The sequence below is a fragment of the Pistacia vera genome, unplaced genomic scaffold, assembly GCF_008641045.1.
Source record: "Pistacia vera cultivar Batoury unplaced genomic scaffold, PisVer_v2 Contig164, whole genome shotgun sequence".
Lineage (NCBI taxonomy): Eukaryota > Viridiplantae > Streptophyta > Magnoliopsida > Sapindales > Anacardiaceae > Pistacia > Pistacia vera.
In genome coordinates this window covers 487,924-500,940 of record NW_022195726.1, presented here as the reverse complement: position 1 = coordinate 500,940, position 13,017 = coordinate 487,924, and the positions used below count along the sequence as shown (strand labels likewise).

The window sequence follows — 13,017 nt, the reverse complement described above, 5'->3', positions numbered from 1 at the left end:
TGATGTGGATATGTTTTCTTAAAAGTGCATGAAAAGCTGCTTATCAAATGCTATTTTCACTCAAACAAGAAGGAATTATGTTGCAACAACTGAGCATTTGGCAACTAGCCTCCATCGTGGCCTTGAAATTATTGATAACCACCACCGGAGTTCAGGATTAAGGCGATCATCATTTAGGTTCTCATTAAGACCCACTGATTTAAACTAGTTTTGCCTGTTGCCAAAGTTGACGTCGGTGTGCAAACTTCTAAAAATGATGAGATGCCAAAAGAAAATACAAAATCATTCTTATGTAACCATTGCAAGAACAGAATGCAGCTAGATGTCAAAGAGGGGAATGACGGCTCAAATCTTCGGTTGCTACCTTTTGACGACTCACAATCTGCTGACAAGTCCATTAAGCAAGTTCCAAAAGTAAGTATAACAATTTCAACTGCATTTTGGATTAATTTAACATCGTGACTGCGTGCTTTTACATGTTTCTTTTTCGCTCAGGCAGTGGAGAAGGTTTTGGCAGGAGCCATTAGGAGGGAAATGGCACTAGAGGACTTCTGTGCCAAGCAAACTTCTGAAATTAAGCACCTTAATCGTTTGGTATGTTTTTTTACTAGTTTTACCAGCAAATAGCAATGACTATATAATGCTTTCTTTTTCATCTCTTTTTGTTTTTTTATTGGTGACATTTTTCTGCATTTCTTTGCAGGTGCAACAGTACAAGCATGTGAGAGAATGCAATGCCATTATAGGACGACAAAGGAGGATAAAATTCTGCGCCTTGAAGGCCTTATGGGTGGTGTCTTGTCAACTGAGGAGTTCATGGAAGAAGAATTTGTATCTGTCATGCCTGAGCATAAGGTATGTTAGAGCTAAAATATATATTAGCCTAAGTTTTTGGTTACAAATTTACTTAACATAGTAGTAAAACTCACTTTCAAATCCTTAAAAGTTTCACATGTTTGCATTTTACATATGTAATTGTATATTTATTTAGTTTGCATTTGTGTTTGCATCCATTTCATCTTTTGAAAGTATTGTATAATGACTTCATTATCAATACTATCAAATACATCTTTCTCTATATACACAGGGGGACAAAGTTAAAAGAATAATACAATTTTAAATTAACATAAACATAAATTTTGTATGTATAAAATTCTCATTAACTAGTACATTTATAATTGTCTTCGATGGGATTTCATCTTTTGAAAGTATTGTATAATGACTTTATTATCAATACTATCAAATACATCTTTCTATATATACACAACTAAGCTATCATTCAACCATTGATCACTCATTCTATTTCGCAAACGATTCTTCACAAAATTCATTGTTGAAAATACTCTCTACACCAGCAGTGGCAACGGATAGAATCAATGCTAATTTCATCAACAAATTAAACGAATGGAAACATCCTTCTTAGTTTCAATCATCATTTTTGTCAGATCTCCAATCCCTTTCAATCCCATAAATTTGACATCAAGTTAAGAATCAAGTGTCATGAGTTCTAAGTAAGAAAAATCATTAGGATAAAGTTCAGCAAGGTGTATCAATTTCTGTTTATCAAAAGCAACAAACGATTCATTTGGACATGGCAAACAAATAAGCAATTCAGTGTTTACCTCATTGAAACGATTATTCAACTCTTGAAGCTGCATATCTAGTATCTAGGACATTATAAAATAACTCAATGCGGCAATGATGCACATTTGTGATACCTTGAGCCTTACGTTGTGATTGCCCTTGAATAAAAAACTTGTCATCCTCATGATTGGCACAAAAAGAATAAACTTTGCTTAACAAAGTCTCCCATCCATTATCCCTCATCAATTGTAAAGCTTGCTTACATGCTTCAATCAAATTCATAGCATTTACAATATCTTGATCTTTTCTTTGTAGTGCTTGAGAAAGTTCATTTGTAAAGCCAAGTATATCTTTCATCAAAAATAGACTAAACACAAAGTCAAATGATTGCATCAATTTAAATATGTTTTTTTGCATGAAATCTTTGCTCAGAGTATGACCCATCTTTTGCCACAATTTCAAGAACATTGATAATGGATGAAAAAATCAAGATTATGCTCATTAACGTACCATAATGCGAGCCCCAACGCGTATCACTGACAAGTTGCAGATTAGCCTCTTGATTGACACATTTTCCACTTGAAAGTTCACCATTAGAAAGAGCTTCAATAACTTTACAGGCTTGCTTATCTCTAAGAAGATCGCAACGTTTTGACGAAGCATAGACAATATTAACCACAATTGCCATGATATTAAAAAGATCATTAACATCATCATGGTTCTTTGTCAAAGCCACAAGAACCAACTAGAGTTGATGGGCAAAACAATGAATATAATAAGCACATCTATTATCTTTCAAAACCAATGTCTTCAAACCATTAAATTCTCCTTGCATATTACTAGCTCCATCATAACCTTGTCCTCGCAGTCTAGAAAAACTCAACCCATGCCTTGAAAAGAAATTATCTAGTGTTGCCTTGAGTGAGAGAGTTGTGGTACTAGTAACATGTTCAACACTTAGAAAACGCTCCACAACAAGTCCATTCTTGATAACATAACGTAAGACAATAGCCATTTGTTCATTCCTAGAGATATCACGAGATTCATCAATCATTATAGCGAATAATGAATCTCCTAAATCTCTAATGATAGCACTTACAATGTCTTTTTGAATCTCAGGTGATGTTAATTTGAGATTATCAGGAGCATTCTTGAAAGCAACAACATTGTAATCTTCATTATGATTAGCAAGAAATTGTAGAAGCTCGAGAAAATTCCCTTGCTTGTTTGAATCATAGGATTCATCATGACCACGAAATGTAAGTCCTTGCCTTAGAAGAAAACGAATACAGTCAACTGTAGCATTTAAACGAGTTCGATACTCTGTTTGTGCTTGAGAAGAATGTCGATAAAAAATGTTTAAATATGTTGTTCTTGATTCAATAATGTTTCACACATTCTTCGAGCTTGGTTATGAGCACTATTAGAATCTCCAACATGAATATTCAATTTTTCTTTCTTTTTCCAATTTGAAAACCCTTGACCAATAAAGCGATCACCATCCCCTTTATCACCATCTGGCTTAAAAAGGTAGCAATAAAGAAAAACGCAGCATCTTTGGCTGTATTATATTCCAATCATTGTTCAAATTCACTAGACCAAGAAACAACAAAACGTCTTGAAAATCCACCAAAATACCTAGAAGGAAACTCATGACCCTTAGGTTGACAAGGACCCCTTTCCAAATATATTCTTCGAATTTGATCTTGAATACTAGGATCATAATCTGAAATTCGGGGTCTTAAGCATGGATCCGTAGGAAGATCTTGCAAATCAACATCCACATTTTTACTTGAATCACCAATATTTTCCTCTTGTTCAAATTATGAGATTATTGTTGACTTTCTTTTGAAATATCTCTCTATACTATTTCAAAACAATAATATATAGAGAAAAATGCAGAAAAATAAGTTATGTACTCAGTAAAACCAAACAATAACAATAATCTATGTATAAAATAATAATTATTAAGATAATTGAAATTACAACTACTATAAAAATTTATAAAGCTAATAAGTTAAACTATTCTAACAATACTTGCACATCACAATTCACAAGTATATCTCTTTCTTTTTCTAATTTGTAAGTACTTTAACAAAAAATAAATTAAAGTAATAGAAATTTAATTGAAATAGATCTTAATGCAATATTTTTTTTTTAAATATATCTTACATTATATACATTGGCTAAAATTCAATTGATATGTGTAAAAAATCTATTCAAATAACCAAACACTTGTACAATTAAATCCATTTTTTCATAACACTTGTAAAACAATTAAAATTAACTCCCATTTGAATCAAACACTTTTTTATAACAAATATAAAAATGGGTAAAATAGTGTGGTCCTAAGGATGAAGAACTCATCTTCTCCATAAAAAAAACAACATAGAATTGCCATTGGCCAACTCCAAAATCCATTTGAATCAAACACTTTTATATAACAAAGATAAAAATGGGTAAAACAATATGGTCCCAAGAACTCATCTTCTCCATATAAAAAAAAACACAAATTCAACTATAATGGTAAAACAATGCGGTCCCAAAGCCAACTTCAAAATTCATTTGAATCAAACACTTTTATATAACAAAGATAAAACTTAGTAAAACAATGTGGTCACAAGAANAACACTTGTAAAACAATTAAAATTAACTCCCATTTGACTCAAACACTTTTTTATAACAAATATAAAAATGGGTAAAATAATGTGGTCTCAAGAATGAAGAACTCATCTTCTCCATAAAAAAAACAACATAGAATTGCCATTGGCCAACTCCAAAATCCATTTGAATCAAACAATTTTATATAACAAAGATAAAAATGGGTAAAACAATATGGTCCCAAGAACTCATCTTCTCCATATAAAAAAAACACAAATTCGGCTATAATGGTAAAACACTTTTATATAACAAAGATAAAACTTCAAAATTCATTTGAATCAAACACTTTTATATAACAAAGATAAAACTTAGTAAAACAATGTGGTCACAAGAACTCATGGTCTCCATATATATAAAAAAAAAAGGGGCAATATGGAATAGGTAAAACAATGTGGTCCCAAGGCCAACTCCAAAATAAATTTAAAAACTATCTTCTTACTTCTTCTAATTTCAATATATCATTACAAATAAATAAAAAATGGATCCAAGTTGTAGTCCCAATGACAATTTCATCTTCCTAAATCCTAATATATAATTTAATCTTAAACTTTTAAAATAAAATAATACAAACATGAAATGTATTACTTGAAAAATTGAAGAAAAAAGGGACTTGTTGGCTTGATAGGAGGAGAAAATTACACTTGTGTGGATAAAGCCTTAAAGGAAAAGAATTGGCTTTATAGGTTATTGAAGAGGAAGAAGACGTCTGAGGGAAGGAGAATGATGGGTTTACTTTTAGCAGGAGAACGAAGGGTTTACTTTTAGTTTCACAGCCCCCAAAATAAAAAAGTGTAATTTATTGTGTATAAATGTATAATGCAACTTTTTGGCATTTTAATTTTATGTAGGGGTTAATTTTTAAAAACATAGCAAACATTTTTAAAAGTCAAGGAGGTCAACTGACCCTCCTTGACCCCCCCTCCCTCCGCTCCTGATTCTCGGTAATCTTCAAGCTAATCTAACTTTTCATTAATGTAACATTTCCAGTAATCCAATATTCCCTGAACCAAACGCACCTTTCAAATAATAAACAAAAAAATTCACAGATGCCAAACTCTGATGTATCAACACAACTAGCTAGCTGTTCTTATATAATACTGAGCTACCTCTCTACTCTCCTACTACAAGCGAAGACTTGGTGAAAGAGTAATGCCATATTTACACCATTCATTACACCATTTTCATTACATCATGATGTGACATATGTCATATCTACACAAATTTTTAATTATTTTGAATTTTTAATATTATAATAAAATAATTATTAATAAAATGGTCATGGTGTAATGAAAATGGTGTAATAAGTGGTGTAAATGTAGCATTACTCCTTGGTGAAATAAGAGTCGACATTAATGGAAGATTTCAATGCAGTTTTTGAATCTGCTGTTCAGACAGAAAACGAAGATGATAAATCAAACTCACCAGAGACAGAGTTACCGCAGCCTCCAGATTCTAATCCAACAGGTCAGCCTGCTGAAGCTTGGAAAAGTGGGCTATATGCTTGCTGCAATAATCCATGCAATGGTGATACTCTCCCTCTCTCTCTCTCTCTCTCAAACTTAGTGGTTTCATTTTGAACTGCGTAAATGTCTTAGATTTGTGTGAACTTTTTTTACTCAAACTCAAGTTTTAGTTATGGTAATACTTCAGCCACCACGGGCGGAGCCAGAAAATATTTTTACGGGGCAAAATAATTTTAAATAAATAACGGGGCTAGGAGTGATTAGGAAGTTACATATAGGGGCACTAAAGTGTTATGTTCGAAAACTAAGGGTGGCCAGAAGTAAGGCTAAATTTATAGACAACAAATTGATATTTTTCTTGATAAATTCTAAAAAAATTTGTTAGGGTCCAGGGTGACTATCAACCACTACTTTAGCTTAGGGACGTAACCATGAATTAACGTAAAGGGGTTGGTTAAGTAATTTAATAAAATTCTATGAATAAAATCAATAAATACAAATAATTTTTAATTTCTTACATTTCAGCTCTCGTAACTGCTTTATTCCCTTGCGTGCAGGGGCGGAGGGAGGGGGAGTCAAGGAGGGTCAGTTGATCCTCCTTGACTTTTAAAATTTTTTGCTATGTTTTTACAAATTAACCCCTATATAAAATTAAAATACCAAAAAGCTGCATGATATATTTATAACCAGTAAATTACACTTTTGTGTTTTGGGGGCTGTGAAACTAAAAGTAAACCCTTCGTTCTCCTGCTAAAAGTAAACCCATCATTCTCCTTCCCTCATACGTCTTCTTCCTTTTCAATAACCTATAAAGCCAATTCTTTTCCTTTAAGGCTTTATCCATACAAGTGTAATTTTCTCCTCCTATCAAGCCAACAAGTCCCTTTTTTCTTCAATTTTTCAGGTAATACATTTTATGTTTGTATTATTTTATTTTAAAAGTTTAAGAATAAATTATAGATTAGGATTTAGGAAGATGAAATTGTCATTGGGACCACAAATTGCATCCATTTTTTTTATTTATTTATAATGATATATTGAAGTTAGAGGAAGTAAAAGGATAGTTTTTAAACTTATTTTGGAGTTGGCCTTGGGATCACATTGTTTTATCCATTCCATATTGCTTTTTTTTTTTTTTTTTTTTTTTTTTATAGGAGAAGAGAGTTCTTGGGACCACATTGTTTTACTAATTTTATCATTGTATATAAAAGTGTTTGATTCAAATGAATTTTAGAGTTGACTTTGGGACACATTGTTTTACCATTATGCGAATTTGTGTTTTTTTTTTATATGGAGAAGATCAGTTCTTGAGACCATATGTTTACACATTTGTTATCTTTGTTATATAAAAGTGTTTGATTCAAATGAATTTTGGAGTTGGCCAATGACAATTTTGTGTTGTTTTTTTAATGGAGAAGATGAGTTCTTCATTCTTGGGACCACATTATTTTACCCATTTTTATATTTGTTATAAAAAGTGTTTGATTCAAATGGGAGTTAATTTTAATTGTTTTACAAGTGTTATGAAAAAGTGGATTTAATTGGTGTTTGGTTATTTGAATAGATTTTTTACACATATCAATTGAATTTTAACCAATATATATAATGTAAGATATATTTAAAAAAAATATTGCATTAAGAACTATTTCAATTCAATTTCTATTACTTTAATTTAATTTTTGTTAAAGTACTTACAAATTAGAAAAAGAAAGAGATATACTTGTGAGTTGTGATGTGTATGTATTTTTAGAATACTTTAACTTATTAGATTTATAAATTTTTGCAGTAGTTGTAATTTCACTTATCTTAATAATTATTATTGTATACATAGGTTATTGTTATTGTTTGGTTTTACTGAGTACATAGCTTATTTTGTTGCATTTTTCTTTATTAAGTAATAATATATTATTGTTTTGAAATAGTATGGAGAGATATTTCAAAAGAAAGTCAACAATGATCTCATCATTTGAACAAGAGAAAAGTATTGCTGATTCAAGTAAAAATGTGGAGGTTGATTTGTGAGATCTTCCTACGGATCTAGGCTTAAGACCTCGAATTTCAGATTATGATCCTAATATTCATGATTAAATTCGAAGAATATATTTGGAAAGGGGTCCTTGTCAACCTAAAGGACATGAGTTTCCTTCTAGGTATTTTGGTGGATTTTCAAGACGTTTTGTTGTTTCTTGGTTTGGTGAATTTGAACAATGGTTGGAATATAGTGTAGCCAAACATGTTGCGTTTTGTCTTTATTGCTATCTTTTTAAGCCAGATGATGATAAAGGGGGTGGTGATCGCTTTGTTGATCAAAGGGTTTTCAAATTGGAAAAAGAAAGAGAAATTGAATATTCATGTTGGAGGTTCTAATAGTGCTCACAACCAAGCTCGAAGAATGTGTGAAACATTATTGAATCAAGACCAACATATTCTGACATTTTTTTATCGACATTCTTCTCAAGCACGAACAGAGTATCGAACTCGTTTAAATGCTATAGTTGATTGTATTCGTTTTATTCTAAGGCAAGGACAATGCTGCTGTTTTCAAGAATGCTCCTGATAATCTCAAATTAACATCACCTGAGATTCAAAAAGACATTGTAAGTGTTATCATTAGAGATTTAGGAGATTCATTATTCGCTATAATGATTGATGAATCTTGTGATATCTCTAGGAATGAACAAATGGCTATTGTCTTACGTTATGTTAACAAGAATGGACTTGTTGTGGAGCGTTTTCTAGGTGTTGAACACCTTACTAGTACCAGAACTCTCTCACTCAAGGCAACACTAGATAATTTCTTTTCAAGGCATGGGTTGAGTTTTTCTAGACTGCGAGGACAAGGTTATGATGGAGCTAGTAATATGCAAGGAGAATTTAATGGTTTGAAGACATTGGTTTTGAAAGAGAATAGATGTGCTTATTATATTCATTGTTTTGCCCATCAACTCCAGTTGGCTCTTGTGGCTTTGACAAAGAACCATGATGATGTTAATGATCTTTTTAATATCGTGGCGATTGTGGTTAATATTGTCAGTGCTTCGTCAAAGCGTTGCGATCTTCTTAGAGATAAGCAAGCATGTAAAGTTATTGAAGCTCTTTCTAATGGTGAACTTTCAAGTGGAAAAGGTCTCAATCAAGAGGCTAATCTATAACATGCCAGTGATACGCGTTGGGGCTCGCATTATGGTACGTTAATGAGCATAATCTTGATGTTTTCATCCATTATCGATGTTCTTGAAATTATGGCAAAAGATGGGTCATACTCTGAGCAAAGATTTCATGCAAAAAACATATATAAATTGATGCAATCATTTGACTTTGTGTTTAGTCTATTTTTTATGAAAGATATACTTGGCTTTACAAATGAACTTTCTCAAGCACTACAAAGAAAAGATTAAGATATTGTAAGTGCTATGAATTTGGTTGAAGCATGTAAGCAAGCTTTACAATTGATGAGGGATAATGGATGGGAAGACTTTATTAAGCAAAGTTTATTCTTTTTGTGCCAATCATGACATTGATGTTCCTAATATGGATGACAAGTTTTTTATTCAAGGGCGATCACAACGTAAGGCTCAGGTATCACAAACGTGCATCATTACAGCATTGAGTTATTTTATAATGTCCTAGATATGCAGCTTCAAGAGTTGAATAATCGTTTCAATGAGGTAAACACTGAATTGTTTATTTGTTTGACATGTTTATGTCCAAATGAATCGTTTGTTGCTTTTGATAAACAGAAATTGATACACCTTGCCGAACTTTATCCTGATGATTTTTCTTACTTAGAACTCATGACACTTGATTCTCAGATGTTTGCATTTTGGATATGCACTCTAATGTCAAATTTATGGGATTGAAAGGGATTGGAGATCTGACAAAAATGATGGTTGAAACTAAGAAGGATAGAGTGTTTTCATTCGTTTAATTTGTTGATGAAATTAGCATTGATTCTAGCCGTTGCCACTGCTGGTGTAGAGAGAGTATTTTGAACAATGAATTTTGTGAAGAATGGTTTGCGAAATAGAATGAGTGATCAATAGTTGAATGATAGCTTAGTTGTGTATATAGAGAAAGATGTATTTGATAGTATTGATAATAAAGTCATTATACAATACTTTCAAAAGATGAAATCCCGTCAAAGACAATTATAAATGTACTAGTTAATGAGAATTTTATAAATACAAAATTTATGCTTATGTTAATTTAAAATTGTATTGTTCTTTTAACTTTGACCCCCTTATACATTATTTCTGGCTACGCCCCTGCTTGCGTGACGTTCGGTCAGGTTGCAGAAATGGTAGATGAAAGCAACATCGGTAAGTATTGAAATATTTCTTTTATTTTATTTATTTGTTTATGTTTCTTATAAATCCAATTTAATTTATAGATTTTATTGCCAATTCAATTAACACATGGTCTTCTGCTGCTTCAAATTAATAAAGCATGTTGTACTAGTATAATGCTTTACATGGGGATGTGCTTGGGGATAGGTTTATGTTGCAAGTGGAAGTATGGGATATGTAAACAGACAGCAAACTATCGAACTAAACTAAGGAAAAAGTTCAACCTTGCAGAGAGTCCTGCACTGGACTGGGTCACTCATTTATGCTGTCATTGTTGTGCTCTCTGTCAAGAATAAAGGGAGCTTCAATCCAGAGGCTTCGATCCTTCTCTTGGTAAATTCTCCTAACTCATAACATGTCATCATCCTATTTACCGACTTAGTATAAGGTATCAACTCTATAACAAAGTATTCAGGGGTAGAGCCAAGATTGTAATTAAGACTTAAGAGGTGGCCAGATGATATATAAAAAAGATTATGTACTATACAAAAAAAAATCCAACATCATTTACTTATAATATATATAACAAGAAAAAACATGAAATAATTAATTATATCATTAGTTTAAGACATTTTGAAACAAATTTTTTTAATAGAAAATCAAATTAATCATGATCGAAGCTTTACATATTGAAATCAATTATATATTTAAGGAACAAATAAGCAAGTTTAGTATTTATTATACAGAAAAGGAAACAATTTGTTAACTATTAAGTTTTGGTATTGTAAAAATGATAAGAAAGAAAGGGAATGGCATATATATATTTTTTGAAAGGGCGAACGACAACTTCGCACCCAAGGTTTGGCCTAGCAAGAAGTTGCCACCGAAAAGTTTTGAAACGACAGTTTTCCACCCATCCATCCAATTTCTCAATTAATTTCAACTGCAAAAGGATAGAATGGTAATTTCAAAAAAAAATTAAGGATAATTATATCCTTTTATCCCCAATATATAAACTTGAAAAACAAAACCCCAATTTTTTCTTTTTCTCTTTCCTTCTTTGTTCTTTGTTTCTTCTCTTCTTCTCTTTCCTCTCTCAATCGCACTAGGCGACTTTATGTCTTCCCCTTCTCTTTTCTTCTCTTGCTTCTTTTTCTATCTTCCCTTCCCTTTTTCTTCTCTTCTTATCTTTCCTCACTTTGGCAATGGTCGATGCTAGCCAGATCTAGTCGACACCTAAGGCCCTTGCATTGGCCAAAGGCGCGGTGCAAGAGACACATGTCGGCTTGATCTGTCCGGTCTAGAAGCTTCATTTGCCAACCAAACTAAGTCAAAGCCGAGTTGACGGAGAGAAGACTTGATTATTTGATTGCTTTTTTGATATGATTTTTCTTGATTGATATTGTTCTGTGTTGCGGTAATTGTGTTGAGAAAGAATTGAAGTTTGGTGGTGTGTTTGGGATGAGTTTTGCTCAGGGGAAGAGGTGACTAAGCAGCCACATGTACTTCTAGGGGGTGTCAAAACTGTGACTTTGGTGGTGGGGGAGATAATCGGGTTAATTAAGTTAACATTAAGATTGAGAAGGAGATTGAACATGAAGGCTTGAATAAAGACAACGTGTCACCCTACACACCCCGTTCAGTTGATGATCATGATCATGGTGATGATGTGGATCCTTATGGCGGTTTGTTTGTGATGAACGGGAAATAATTCTTGAAAATTGAAATTAAAGAACATCTTGAAGATCCTGACCTGGTTTCTTTAATTTTTTTTTTTTCATTTCAAGTTTTGGTTTTTATGAGATGAGTTTGATTTTGTTTTTTATTTTCAATCTGAAGATTCTCCGATTGATCTGCTTCGAAGTTTGACAGTATAACATTCAAAGCTTTAAAGTTAATTTTTTTATGGGAAAATTTTGGTTTTTGTTCTTGTTTGTTCAGTGATTGAAGTTCAAAACTTGATGATAATTTGAGTTGTAATTACAGGAGTTTGATATCAGGTTGGTTTGTGAATCAATTGAGAAAACAATCATCAAATGATGTCAGAAGATTACTGAAGCATCTTGTTAGGTTACCAAAATTTTTAAAAGAAAAGAAAAAAGAAAAAATAAAAATAAACTGAATTTACCGTTTTGTCCTTCTGTAGTTGAAATTAACGGAGAAATTGGATGGATGGGTAGGCCTCTGTCATTTTGAAACTTTTCGGGTGGGAACTTGTCGTTAGGCCAAACCTTGGGTGGGAACTTGTCGCTCACTGTTTTCGAAACTTATATTTGATCAAATGTTATTTAATTCATTCCTAACTTTTAGATTTTATATCAACAAAAATCTTTCCATAATTAAAACATAAGATAATGAGTTCAAATAAAAATTACCGAATATCATTCATGAAATAAAATATAGGTTCACCATTATAGAAAACCTCTATTAATTTTTCTATATTTGTTATATCTTGAAACTATTGCACCCAATGCCTAAGGGTGGCCTCGGTGGCTCTGGTGCTTTATCTCATGGTTTCAATATATATATATATATATTGAAAATAATGAGTTTATTATGTGTCTTAAGGGTTGGAAGAAGAACGAAGCGAGGAATAGAGAAAAGAATCAGCAACAAACAATGAAGCACCCAGTGAACCAAAGAATGACGAAATGAAGAAATTAAGTTCAATTAAAGTAGGAATTCCAGTGTCTACATTTCAAAGTTCATCTACTGTATTATTTACGAATGAAGTGTTGTTGCAGCACATTGAGATAATATCAATATCTCATAGCTGAAATAATGTTTTGAATTTGAATAAAAGTTGAATACATCTGAACGTGTGTAAATCTATTTAATTAAGTTGATGTTTGTTAAATATCTCCAAATGGTCAATTGTTGCAACTGTCCTGCAATAACATCAAAACATTGAGGTTTTTACATGAACACCCCTGAAGTTTAGTGAAATGAAACATATACATCCTTATCATTGATAGACACTCTGTGAAAAAGTTAAACACAAAATCCTAGTGCAATGACTAACA

General features: G+C 32.0%; 1 pseudogene; it reads left to right on the top strand.

The window, feature by feature from the left end:
• The window catches only part of LOC116125401, a 47,827-nt pseudogene that overhangs the window by 5,417 nt on the left and 29,393 nt on the right, over positions 1 to 13,017 (top strand).